Source organism: Notothenia rossii (assembly GCF_949606895.1).
Source record: "Notothenia rossii genome assembly, chromosome: 5".
Lineage (NCBI taxonomy): Eukaryota > Metazoa > Chordata > Actinopteri > Perciformes > Nototheniidae > Notothenia > Notothenia rossii.
Window position 1 is genome coordinate 11,543,480 of NC_136903.1, and position 13,934 is coordinate 11,557,413.

The 13,934-nt window shown below is 43.5% G+C and overlaps 1 protein-coding gene across 6 annotated transcripts in view; it reads left to right on the forward strand.

Moving 5' to 3' along the window:
- plxnb2b (plexin b2b) overlaps positions 1–13,934 on the forward strand; it is a 116,663-nt gene that overhangs the window by 57,200 nt on the left and 45,529 nt on the right. The window contains exon 3 of one of the 6 annotated variants that reach the window (XM_079683527.1): positions 12,889–12,948. The exons of 4 other annotated variants lie outside the window; for them this stretch is intronic. The gene's annotated coding sequence lies outside the window, so the exon portion shown is untranslated. Of the gene's footprint in view, positions 1–10,811; positions 10,962–12,888; positions 12,949–13,934 lie in introns of those variants that run through there. One more of the 6 variants, XM_079683530.1, reaches the window with a different exon arrangement.

Genomic DNA, 13,934 nt, shown 5'->3' on the forward strand with positions numbered 1-13,934 from the left:
TCACCCATGTTGTTGATCATGTCATTAGGGAAATCATTTGTAATGTTCTCGAATAATTTTAGCTCTAAGCTCCCATGTCAGATGTTCCTTGCTGGGATATATCTCATCTCCCCTGAGGGCCTGTTTAACAATTAGTTACCATAGTGCAACAGCAGCACCCACAAGACTCCTCAATTTAAATATCACAGAGCAGCATCGCTTCTTTACAGCAAAAGCAGTGTTTCTGCTCTTCAGACACTCTGCTCTCTTTCTAATTTATTTATGGCAACCAGCGGGAAATCTGACTCTGGAAACTTCACTTTGACAGTGTTAATCCTGAAACTTGTTGCACAATAATGAGCTTTGTTGTTTTAGGCTTTGTCATGGAACAAATGATTTCTCCACTTTAGCGATTATCATCATCAGTGAGCGAGACAAAGAGATCGAGACACTGACAAGCGAGGCAGCCACCCGTTCAAGCACCCATACGCGGAACTGTATTAATTAGTTTAAAGATAGCAGGTTTGATCGTGACATCAGCAACTTGGGAAGTTCACCGCTGTCTTTCACTTCCCTCTATTATTTGATGAATAGTGAGCAAGAACAAAGAACCGCACGTTTCCCTCGTCTGACTATACCATCCTTTTGATTTTGTTCTAATTGGTTGCACGTTAGCCTCTGGTACAACAGATACAACTAATTAGGCTCTTGTGCGTGTAATTAAAACGATGTAGCATGGCCAAGCTTCCAGCAGGATATGTGTTTAACAAAAGCAATTAAGACATTTATCACCTGGAAAGACCCGTTATCATATCTTCATCTGAACACCAAACCTGTTTGTTTTTTGAAGACAAAGAGAAGTCTGTCCTTTACCACCATTTGCTGCGTCTGAAAGGGACTCTGTGGTGGCATTGGAGCTGTGGAGAATTAGGTTTGATCCAGGGAGGCTGGCACTTATCAGGAGTGTTTTGATACGCAGGGCTCACTAACCTCCTCGGAGATTCCTTTCCCTTTTCCCTCACTCTCTTTATATTCTCCGCTCCTCCCTTCTCCCCTCCCTCACCATTAAGCTCCTGTATTAAAGATTCATATGGCACCTACAGTGTATTCAGAATACTCTACGCCCCTCCTGCTGCTCTCCTCTTCCTCCTTGTTCATTCTGCCCTTCTCCCTTCACCCGTTATTGCTCTCTTCCCCCCCTCATATCAGCACATTCCCACTAATAGGGATACTTAGAGTAAATCCTCCCAACTCCGCTTTCCACAGCGGATTAGCGTTCTCACCCTCGGCGAAGAGAACAATCGGTTGAGAGGGGCAAAACAAAAGGCCTCCTTGTTGGTGATGTGCAGTGTTGGATCATGGAGCTTGTTTTCTGTCTTTCTCAGTATCACTCTTTTTCTCCCCCCTTCCTCTCACTGAATCAGACTGTTAATCATCCTCTCTGTATCCCCTTACCTCTTAACCCACTCTTTTCTCTCCATTTTCCATGTTTTCTCTCTGCCTCTAGCTCTCATTTCTCATTACTAGATACAACATCCATGAACGAATGCCCCTCTGACAACTTATGGATTTGTTTTCCATTAATAAATGACTGAGTCTTACTGAAGTTAATGCCGTCCTTCAGACCAAACTCAATCCTACAAGTTAACTGATGCTAGTCATTTCTGCTGAATGAGATACAAGTTCCCTGAGGTCGAAATATCTCTCTCCATCACTTTCCTCGCGCATTACCCGCAATAAAAACCAAGAGGAGAGACAACAAAAGTTCATATAAATGATAAATTGAGTTGATGCAGGCATTTATCCCTCTCTGTCTTAACTCACTCTATCACATGTAGAAACGAGGCAGCTCTCACTAGCCCCACCGGAGTCTTTTAGCAATTAGGCAAGTGCCAGAAAAACACATTAATCTAGCTATTATATCTAGCCCTGTTAATTTATAGTTGGGTTGGAGAAGCTCACTCATTAATTGGCTGTGTTGGATGACACACAGCGAAATTACATTTGCATAGATCATTTTTAAATTGCCACCCAACATCCAGCTGGGAGCAATGCTGAAAATAAACCCTTTTGGTTTTAAGTGTTTACTTGTTTGATGGCAGGTAAGTGATGAGAAGGAAAAGGTGTCTGAGAGAAGTCTGTGGGTGCTGCAGGACGTTTTAAGCTGTGCTTTTCGGTAGCCATCTCGCCCACGTCTCCATACAAGCGGAGAAATTGGCTGTACTCAGCGGACCAGGACGGAGATAGCGAGTTGCGGGGGGCAGAAGGGTTGGCAGAACGGGCACCAAGCAAGGGGAGAGGGGAGGGGAGAGTCAATTCTAAAAAGGACTCTTGAGTTTCATTCCAAAAATTGAATCGTCCATTTCCATTCAGCAGACCACTCTGCAGGATTGGAAATGAATAGTGTCAACGTGCTGGTTGTCCTGGAAATAGAGGTTAGCCCTGCAGCGAAATACAACAGCGACAGTGTGGGTGGGCCGGGAGAGGAGGAGTGGACAGGACTAAATGGTGGAGGAGAAAGAAAGGTGGACTGGAATCAAAAGTGAAATTGAACACAGGGCCTGACCTTGGCGTGCTTCGGTTTGCGATGGCCTGACTGATAATTCCTCTGGCTCGAGCTGCGCAGACTGGCAGCCTGGGTGTGACCGAGTGCGAGAGAAGGGATGGCTGTAATTATCAGCAGAAGGCTCAGGAGATAAAGAGACTGAAATGTAGGCTTTGCTGCCAGACATCAGCGCTATCGCACACTCAAAGTTAACGCTTGTCACCGGTCATGGCTGGTGCATGTGGGCGGTGCATGTCTTTTTTTTTTTTTTTTAAAGAAGTGTGATGTGTGCGTCTGTCTTAGCCCCCTGCCAGTTCAAACCCAGACTTTGATGTCTGGCCCCCTCCAACCCACCACATCTGAAGTCTGTATGTGACAGAATGTCAGCGCACTCACCTGACATGAAAGACACAGTGGCACCTTTAGAAACGAGGTGCAGATGCTATCGCTGACACGCCTCAGCTACGCCACACGACCGGCCCATAATGCCACCCTGCTGCTTATCAGGCCATCTGCATCCTGATTAAAGCGGCTTATTTTTAGGCGACGGGGGGCTAATTCCCTCTGACCTTTGTTTGTCTGAATTTGATTAGAAACGGTGATCACCCAAGGACTAGGCAATTAATCAGAACCAAATCAAAAAATGTAATATAATCCTTGCCATTCATCAGGGGAGGTATGAATGTGTAGGTATGCATCACATCATGTGTATTACTCACCAGTTGTGCAAGAAGAATTCATCCTTAAAGGTGACCTATCATGCAAAATGCACTTTTGTACGTCTTTTATACATGAATATGTGTCCCCGGTGTTCCAGGGAACTCACCAAGTGTCAGAAAACACAACCCTCTCTATTTTCCTCCATACCCAAATCTCTTAAAAAGGGGCTGCAACGCATCTGATACAGACTGATCCAGATTTGAACACTTCTATGACGTCACAGAAGTGTCGCTACGGCTATTGGGCCAACTCCACCAATCAGGAGGAGACAGCCACGGACATTGCCGTTCGAAAGCGCTGGAGACGCTGTAGTACATATGCCAGGCCTGTAGATGGTGCTTTTCTCACAGAATCAGCCCATGCAAAGACAGTGTTAAATTGAGCGAAATGAGGAATGGCTAAAAGCCATGATCTGTTTGGTATTTTGAAAAATAAAAAGTACAAATATGTCTTATATAGGTATGGTCCTACACTATATTATTAAAATATAGCATGATAGGTCCACTTTAAAATAGAAGCAGAATAAGTGTACGAATGACTTAAAAAATGAATTCCTTATTAATACTTGTGGTGTCTGTCTGTACGCTGCCATCTGCTTTTATTTCCTTATTTTGGTGTTTTACGAGAAGTTTCTCAGCATCAACCAATCCAAGCGATACGTAGCAGATTGTAAGGAAGAGACAGCGCTGGAAAAACGCCAATATAGCATGGCAAAATGTCAGGCATGTTTAAAAATAAGTGTGAATCTGGGGTTGGCTGTCACTCATTTTATCCGGAGAGGAGAGGTCAACTTTAAATGGCTTGATGGCAAACCAACCAATCCTAGTCATTCTGCCTTCAATCAAAAGTAATAATAAGTAGTAACAACTTTGTTACAAAGTCTGTAGAAAGCCCCAAATCTTCACATTTGAGGAGCTGGAGCCATAGGATGTTTGGCATTTCAATGAAAAATCATCAAAGTATTTACCAATTAATGATCTTGACAAGAGACTAAGTGTATTTACTTGAGTACTGTAACTAAGTTGTATTTCACCGCTGTACGTCACAGCCTCTCGTCTCTAAAGGTTTTGATACTGAGCCGGGGGAATAGGATCCCCTCAGCCTCTAGAAGTACAGGCAGCTCTAACGTGTGACCGTATGAAATGGCTCCTGCCTTTTAAGCGCCTCACTAATACGTAGAGTCCATTTTTCCGGGATTACAGGTGGAGGTGGGGAGGGGGGTGCGCTTTACGTGCTGCTCATTCCAATAGGCATCCATCAACAATCACTGCAGCTCCAGCTCCTTATACTGCCGCCTGGGGAACAGAGCAATCATGGCAGAGAAAAGGCTGTAGTCTGGACAGGGTTTGGAGACTCACACCGATCATTCTGGCTAGTGTGTGTTGGGTGTGAATGAGAGATTCACTTAATGAAGTTCGCTACATGAATGCATGTGTCTGTCTCGTTGAGGTGAAACAATAAAGTCGATCGATATTAAATGAGTTAGCAACATTTTGATTATTGACTTATTTGATTTACTCCTTTATATTATATATTTGGATGAGTGTTGTTGCCATATACTAGTGGACAACAACCATGATAAAACATTTTCAATAGTGCTAACATTTTAGTAAAACGCATATCATAATCAGGATCAACAAATTCGTGTAGCTATGGTTACATACTCTCCATTTCTATTTTGTATTACTTTGCCAATAAAGGAAACTGATAAAGCACAAGAAAATAAATATCTTATATATTTTTTTATTTTCTATTCGCCTTTCTCATATCTTTATTATGAATGTTTATGGCCGCAATATTTGTGAAGTTAAACTCTGACATTGTGTCTGCCTTATCCCCACATTTGTTCTATTTTGGGTTTGTGCACTGTTACAAACCAAACATGCAATTTGTCACCTTGGGCTCTCTAAAGTTATGATGACAATTATTTTCACATTTCAGAGAGCAGCAATAATGAATTGAGGACATAAATGGGCAATTATGAAATAATCGTTAGCTGCAGTCCTACTTTCTAGTGTGTATGTGATCCAATAGGAGTGTGTGAGGAGCAGTATGCAGCGAGCAGAGTATCTTTTTACTATCACAGTTTCCCAGAGCTTAAGGTGTTGTTCCCAACAAATTCCAAAACCAAATTCTCCCATTTTAGAAGCTGAAAAAACGATCGTTGGCTTCTTTGCTTGATGAGTTCATTAATCATCAGAATAATTCATTTCCATGCCAAGTAAAGTTTATTTTCTTTATGTAAACCAAATTCACAAAGTTGTCTTAAAGGGCTTTACAGTCTCTAGGCAACACTTTCAATCAATTGAAAGGTTTTAGGAGGGAAAAAAAAGACGATGATTTTCATTTTCTGCCTAATCGATCTATTAACACATAGTTTCACATCTCTTTCCTGTTTCTCTTCTTTTTTCACATACAAATTCACACACCTCTCTACCTGTCAAGATAGCCTGAATATTTTGGTGGTAGCAGATACGTCAGAGGAGTGGTGGGAGTCTGGCAGCCTGAGTGGCAGCACCACTGATCATCTCTATGATTTCAAACTTAATTAACCTGAGCGCAGCGCCACACGTCCTCCGGCCCGTCAGCGGTGTGCCGGTATCTCCTTTGAGATCTGAGGTGATGACGGGAGGAGAGAGACGAGGAAAGGGGGCGAGACGGGACAGATGGGAAGTATTCGCACCAGAATCGCATAACTTAACCTGCTGAATTAAAGGATAAGTCCAGTTTCACAACTCGGAACAGATTCTCTTAGATGTGGCCATCATTTGGGATGTGACAGCATTGTGCTTGCCAAAGTAGATGCTGAGATCTTGAAAGAAGGCAACACTGGCTGCTCCAATGTAGTCAAACGGGATGAAAAGCAAGCAGACAGAAGATCAGACAGGTTGTAAACAGTTACCAAAACCAATTTATTTAGAGTGAAAACTGAAAGTGGGCAAACCTCCTTCGCAGAAACTGGGAAAAAATGTGTTGTAGGTCAAAGGTGAACTAGGATGTCATGTAATCAATTGATTAATGAATAATAACCAACAGTCTTAGATCCACACTTTACTCTCATAAAGGGGATGGAAAACAAGATTTTAGTGGCTGGATGCCAACATTTCTTGGCAGAAATAATGAATACAGATAAATGCTTATTCATTTTCTATTATCAATAAACCAACTGATCATTTCAGCTGTAGACATGTTGTCATATTCTCGAGCTTCAACAATGAACCAATGCTGAGGGCGTTTGATCCAAAACAAGAACCAATTTGTAAATCTTGGACACAAACATATTTCTAGCTTCTGCAAGTACACAAGCTGTGTGTAATTCACAATAAGCTCATGAATAGAGTTTGACTGCTAACTAGCCCTCGGCATTAAGAAGCTCAACACACTCCCAAGCAGAGCCTCACTTGCCCCCTGATCACTGGCTCCCCTGAGGCCTGACTCAGACCGTCTGCCTCTGTCCGTCTGAGAACGCGGAAGTGCAGACTCAACCATCTCCACAGTCGAGAGGGGAGGTTTGTGTACCCACAAGCGACTGCATTGTATTCCCACAACTACCAAGGAATTTAAAAACACCCCTGCTTTGCTGCTTTTCATGCAAAGCGGGAGAGAACCAAGACAGAAGATTGATCTGACAGCTCTCCCCTTCCCTATGCTTTCCCTTTTTGAAGTTTTCTTTTTTTCTTGCAGCTCACTGTAAAAATAATCCTCTCTCTCACACTTCCTCCTTTTTCTCATCCCTTATTTCCCATCCTGCTGTCTCCTCCTTGCCCTGGCCATCTCATTTAAGTCAGTGACATTTGATATGAAGTGGTGTGGGCCCGAGAGCTCACATCCACTGACTCATAAAAACACACATGCGCAAGGAGGGCTGGATGTGGAGGGAAAGGTCAGGTCTACTCTCTGAGGGCCTAATCACCCACTCTCATTGAGTGGCCTGCTCACTCAGTCACACTTGATTGAGTGTGTGTGTGTGTGTGTGTGTTTGGATGCGTGTGTGTGTGTGTGTGAGAAATGTGATCACGGGTGAGACTTAGTTGGTGCATGTAGGCGGGTGAGTGTAAGAGGGATAGATTGCGCCTTGAAATGGTGATTGGTGTGTGAAAGTGTGCATTCCAGACTTGTGAACGTACGATTAGCAGATGACCGCTTTGGGTCAGGTGACACACAAATACGAACGTGCATGCAAACACACACACGCAATCCTCTTGCCCGAACATGTGGTGTAATCAGTGGCCTTATCAGGGGAACTGTGGGGCTGTAACGGGCTCATTAACTTCTCCCTGAGCCTTTTTTGTAAGGGGGGAATTGGCCAAGACGAGTGGGCCACACTTATGTCTAGACCTTCTTAATACAGTTTGTTCTCCACTCACTTTTTGCAGCATGTCATTGTGCATGTGTGAGCATGTATGCATGACGATCCTCTTTACCTCAAACATCCTCCTCGCATGTATGTCTGCTTATTCCCTCATTAGTGGACCTTCGTAGCCGCACATCCTAGTTAAGTTTAAAACAGCCGCTAGCTGAGCAGGGCGGCGGGGATTAAGTATTAAAGAGCCTCAGCTGCTCTGGGGCTCCTGTATCTCAACGTTCGGCCACCGAGGCCTGATAATGGTGTTTGTTTAGCCATTAGTCAGGCCCTGCTTAGCCGCTCTCCCCCCCCCCCCCCGGCTGCAGAAACACTGATAGATGATGGATGAAGATTGTCAGGATCGGCGAATGGAGGGATGAGTGTTTTGGAGTGGTTTCAATAGCATTAAGAAACATTTGGTAGGAGTGTGTGTAAGGAGAACGGTTGGATGTAGTCCAAGCAAATGCTAGCTTTTCATTAATATTTGTGAGAGAAGGAGGAAGTTAGAAGGTGCTCTTGTGTTATGAGTAGAGGCTTTTGTGTCGAGACATAAACGTTTTATCAGACTCTACCCTTCCTGTGATTAGTTCTCGTCGGCCGACTAATTAAAAAGTATCCCAGCCTATTTCCTTCTGCATGGCCAGCCGAAAGTACTCCTTCTCGCTGGGAGCTATTTAATTTTATGAGGTATTTTTGCACCTAATTTAGCCATTACCTTTTAAGCTGTAAACGTGACCTTTTCTCCATATGCAGAGGAGAGCTGGCTAATCTTTGGGCTATTACCTGGTAGCTGTTATTCATTACAAAAAGGCTGAATCTGTCATGGCCTCAGCCGATGCTTTGCCACCACTATTACAATGTTCAGTCACCATCCACTCTCTGACTCATCTTGACAAGTGACAGGCACCTGCCAGCTCGCACAAAGGCACTATTGAGACTCAGACAGTAACGTGTGATTGTCCTCCTTCTGGTCCTGTCTTTCTGTCTCCCGATCATCTCTCATGCTTCCTGTCTTCTTTCCTGAGGTCTCAGCTCTCACACGTCTGAACAGAACCACAGAGATTTAATCTCTCACAGTGTGTGCTCTATTTATACATGTTCCTACCTGTGAGGAAAGAAATACTTTCAACACGGCAACTTTACATTTGTTTTGCACTTTTATGATAAGGTTTGTATGAGGAGATCGATATCAAGTGCTGTATCTGTGCATTAGGGCTGGTTTTGTCCAAAGTGAAAAACATACCTCCCGATACCGGTACATTTTTCACTTATCCTTTTATTAACATGTTGCATCTAAAAAGCAGCTATACTGGTGGTTTTTGGGTAGTTGTTGGAACTATTTCTTCACGAACAATAGATGGGAGTTACCATGCATTTTACTTTTGGCTTCCTCCAGTAAAATGATTTGTCCAATGTTTAAAAAGACCTGCAGCTATATAATTATCCCCTGCATGGTGAACACCAGATTCTTGTAAGCAAGTTGCCAATCGACTTTTTTGCATAAATGCCTGTGCAAGACAAATACTTCCGACAAGTTACAGCAGAGCAGGTAGATCAAAGGACAGATAATTATATGAAATAATTACAAGTCAGTCTAAATCTGAACCTTACAGAAGTATCCTTAAAAGGAATTAAGAACAAAGGTCCGTGTTCACTGCTGAATAGTTATATGATACATTAAAGACTCTCAAGCTGTGAGTAGCTTTGCTTTCTCTTATTGCATTTTCAATAAGAGAAAGTTTGGCAGCATGGACAGAGAGAGCTCACAATCTGTATCTGACAACCCACACCATAGCCAGAGATACCTTATATAGGTACATTACAGATGGATACAGAGTGTGAACTGGATTAGGACATTTGATATTTTTTCTTCACTTGCTTGTACACTAATTAAACTGATGACATATTAAGTGTTGATTGCTGAGCATTGGAGGTGTTGAAAGCTGTGTTTTCTCCCATTGGACAGAACCACAGTTGGCTTTCTGTTTCTCTCTGCTTCCAGCATTTATTTTAAGCTTGGCTAAACAAATCCTGGCTCCACCTCTGTGCTAAACACAGCCATGAGAGTGACATCACCATTTCTTTCTCTTGGATAGAATGCAAAATGCATGTTTTTATCATAACTTCTCCCTTAAGAACAAAGCTACTATAAACACACAATGGGTACATCTCCTCCACAGAGTTTCCATGTGAATTCCAGGGCAGGCGAGCAATCAGTCACCATAAGATCAGTATTCCCCTTGAAACAAAACTGAAGCTGGGCACTGAGACTAAACCACATTACAAGATACCTTCATGGCTCATTGGCGTTTATGCTGGTGAAGTGAAATCATTATAACCAATAAGGTGTGTAATGGATTCTTTCCCAGCAGTCAGTCTCCCTGCCTGCATGACTTCTTAATTGTGGCTGCATGCGAGTTGCAACGTGAGTGGCGGCTGTATGTAAGTGTAGGGTGAGTGTGCGTTAAGAGCCGAGGATCGCCTAGGGGTGCTGTACAGATTACAGAAGCTGCCCTCCAACCAGAAGCAGCAGGGATATAAGTCTATGTGTCTAAGTAAGCATCTTAACCGTTTGACGTGCCTTTTAAGAAAGACAATAAATCATTACCTGTTCTATAAAGTGACTGATCCCTGAGAATAAAAGCACACTCCCCGCAGCTATCAAGCAATGTGTCAAAAAGAAAATGAGTTCCTGCAACGATTAGTCGATTAAGCGATCACTTGATGGACGGAAAATTAATGGCGGCAATTTTCATAATTAATGAATCCATCATATAAGTTAATTGTCAAGCAGAGAAATGTCAAACAAATGTTATTTCCAGTTTCTCTTATGTGAAAATGTGCAGTTTATTTTCATTTAAATCGAGTAACTTGGATTTTGTGCCAGACAAAAGGAACTATAACATTGACTTTATTAGAATCAGCAGAGTAATTGATAATGGAAACAATCTTTTTTTGCAGCATTCTTCATATGCTACAACAGTGTTGGCTCTCAGATGTATATCTTTGAGTGAGTCGAGTTGATTAGCGAGCTTGTGAATGCATGCCTGCTTCAACAACTGTTTGTGTGTATTAGCGACCGTCTGGATGTGGCGGCCATGTCGGAGAAGCCATTGGCTCCTGAAAGTAGCTCTCCTCCGCCAGGCCGTTTAATCAGCTTCCCCACATCCGCCAGCTGTGTCCACACAGCAAACAGCCACTCTGTCCCGCTGGAGAGCTGCAACATCCAGCTGGGGGTGAGGGAGGCCAGTTAGCATTGGGAGATTAGCCCAAGCTGCAGCCCAGACCGAAAGGTTGCGTTTGTGTGTTTGTTTGAGAAACAAACAGATATTGAGAGATTACAAGAGACATAGAGGTCGGCTGCTGAGAGAGGTATGAAATGTGGAGTGTATCTGCGCTTGTGTACCCCTGCTCACACATGCACATTTAAATGTGTCACCGGTGTGTGTGTGTGAGCCTGTGATTTTGCGCTCTCGGTGCTCAAGTGTCCAGCTGGCAGAGGGGAGATAGCAGGAGCCTTGAAAATGGTGACGGAGCGGTAAACAGACATACAAGCAGCCCATCACTCCTAATGAGGAAAAGTGCCGTGCCTAAAATGATGGCGGGGGTGTGTGCAGGTTACGCTCGCACCTCATGACTCGTGGTCATACATCAAAACAGACAAACAGGCACAAGAGGGTAGACTCGTGTAGACACACAGCAGTAACTCAGGCGTGAGAATTAGGACACACACATTCACGGTCTAATAGGATAGCATTGTGGGTTTCACACACTCCTTGGGTCACGGGCCAACTTGTGTGTTAGCATATTTAGGCCACAGCAGCTGGATCCCACTGAAATGGACCTGGCCAATCCCCCCCCCCCGGTGCCCTGAACACAATGCCTGGGCTCGTTGCTTCGGTTCTCCCAGTCAGTCAAATTGAAATAAATGAACTGCCAACCCTGACGGCAGGGTAATTGTTCATATGGAAATTGGATTGCCGTCGTCACAACAGCCTCCCATTGCAACTTGTGAAACTCTGTAGGCATGGGACAAGAGCGTTAGCATGTCAGAGAAAAAGAAAAAGCGATATGCAGATAAAGAAAGGGTTCTCTACACTCTCCCACTTCATTTTTCATCTTTAACAATGCCGATTGTTCCTGCCTATCCTTCCCTGGACGACAGCAGAAGAAATAAAAGATGAAGACCCGCCCCTAATTTCCGGCTCCTTGTGCTCCTAACCCACGTTGTCATTTTGCCTTGTTCACACTTTCTCAGGCCTTCTCAGGAGCCCCACACACTGCGAGATACATAGCACGATTCACTTTAGAGCATTAACCCCTCACTCACCCCCCCCCCTTCTCCACCCCCCCCCCCCTTCTCCACCCAGCCCTGAGGCCTCTGGGGACTTGCAAGTAATTTGATAGCAGTTCACTTTTAGCATCACACTGAAAGCGGCTTCACTGCGAAGACACTCCCCCACATCAATGTCAGACCCTGGCATCTGTCAAAGCCCGCTCTGCGATAAAGAAAGTGCTGAATATGAATGATCGCAGTATGGGGTGATATCCTATTATGTTTTCAGGGTAGGGTGTCTGTTTTTTTATTTATTATATCGGTTTCCTCTCGCTATCGGTTTTAATGAGTGAGAGGAATACTCATGCTGGCTCAAAACTTGCCAGGTCAGCAGTTGAGTGCAATGTTTGCGTGTGTGTGTTCCAATCATTACACAAACACACACCCCCACACTCCTGTTTTCCTCTCTCTCCTTCCTGATCTCTCACTCCCTCGCTCAGGCACGCTCGTAGAACCGCTCCTGGTGGGTGTTGTGCTAGAAAGGTTGTTTTTTTGGTGTTGTGAGGTGAGAGGATTGGCCCGGCGGCATGCGGACTGCCATGCTGGGTTTTAGTGCCCCGGTGTCAGAGCCCCACAGCGCGGCTGTTTGAAGAGAAGAGTGTCTCTGTGGTCGGAGTGGGATTACCTTGTCAGCACTTCAAACTGCGCAGGTGCACGTATCGGTGCGCGCACATGTATCACTAAGCCGGTGAATCTGTGCGTGTTTATGTGCACACCTGCCATTTTTCAATTATCTTTCATTTCCCACCGCTGAGAGATTCTTTACCTGTCCAGACATGTCCTCACTTGACGAGGGAGGTTGAGAAAGATGGCACTGTAGTAGTCATAAAAATAAAAGGAGTGTGTACATATGTGTAATGACCAGTAAGACAACAAAGAGACACACCTTCAAGTGCTATTGTCAAGCCTTTGCATGCAGTAACTCAGCATTTTTTATTTGAATGTTTATTAACCCTTCAACAGTAAAAAGAAGCAGAGCTGGGACTTACAAATGACTGGCTGTATCAAATCCTGTCAATAAAGGTATTTCATTGTGTGTTGGAATAATAATAATAATAATAATAATAATAATAATAATAATACATAGACTGCTTAGTAGCCTTGAGCATTCAGTGTCTGACATAAATATATATATATATATATATATATATATATATATATAATATATATATTACAGAGATATTGCCACATTGTTGTTTAAATGGTCCTAAAAAGCTTTTGAAATTGACATAAGTTACATCATGTAACAATGTGTATGGTTAGTAATTAGATGAGCTTCTCACTTCTTAAAAGTATTAAATTAAATGTAATGAATCTGTGTAAACATTGTTCCTTATCCTGTAGCTATTAAGAGAAAAATGTGCCGAGAAATTAGTTAAATTTTTAAAAACCGTGCAGTTTTACTCACCAGTGGTGTAAATGCAGGACCACATTTTTCTGATGTGCCAGCTTCATTAGCACATGATGTGTTTCATTATTATTTATCCCAAGCCATTGGAGGCTTCATTAGCTGCAGGCTGCATCAGCACAGTCTCTATATTTAGCAGCTTTTTATTTATTCAGAATAGCCACGTGTTGGATGGTTTTCCCACTTAGCATGTTGTATCACAGCAGCTCAGAGACGAGTTGAGAAAAGAGAGGTGGGCTGGTCTGTGGAGAAATGAGCCTCATTCCACCTGTGTCCCCCCACCAGACGTCTGCCGCTCCGCAGCTCTTTGAAGCCTCTTTAATTCCAGCCTTAAGGATTAAGCCCAAGAAAAAGGGATGAAAAGTGATAAAACGACAGAAGGAGACATCCTTGGAGAGAACGGGCTCCTTTGAAATTTGTTAAGAATTTCCCTTGCACTGACCCACAATGCAGCATCTGAGGGAAATGTGTGTGACACTCTTTTTTTCTTCTGATCGAGGGGTGGCTATAGGATTTGCATGCATAGGAAAAGGACTCTTTGAAGTCATAGATGTAAGGGGAACTGGAGTTCTCTGAAACCTAAATGAGCGCACCGAGACAT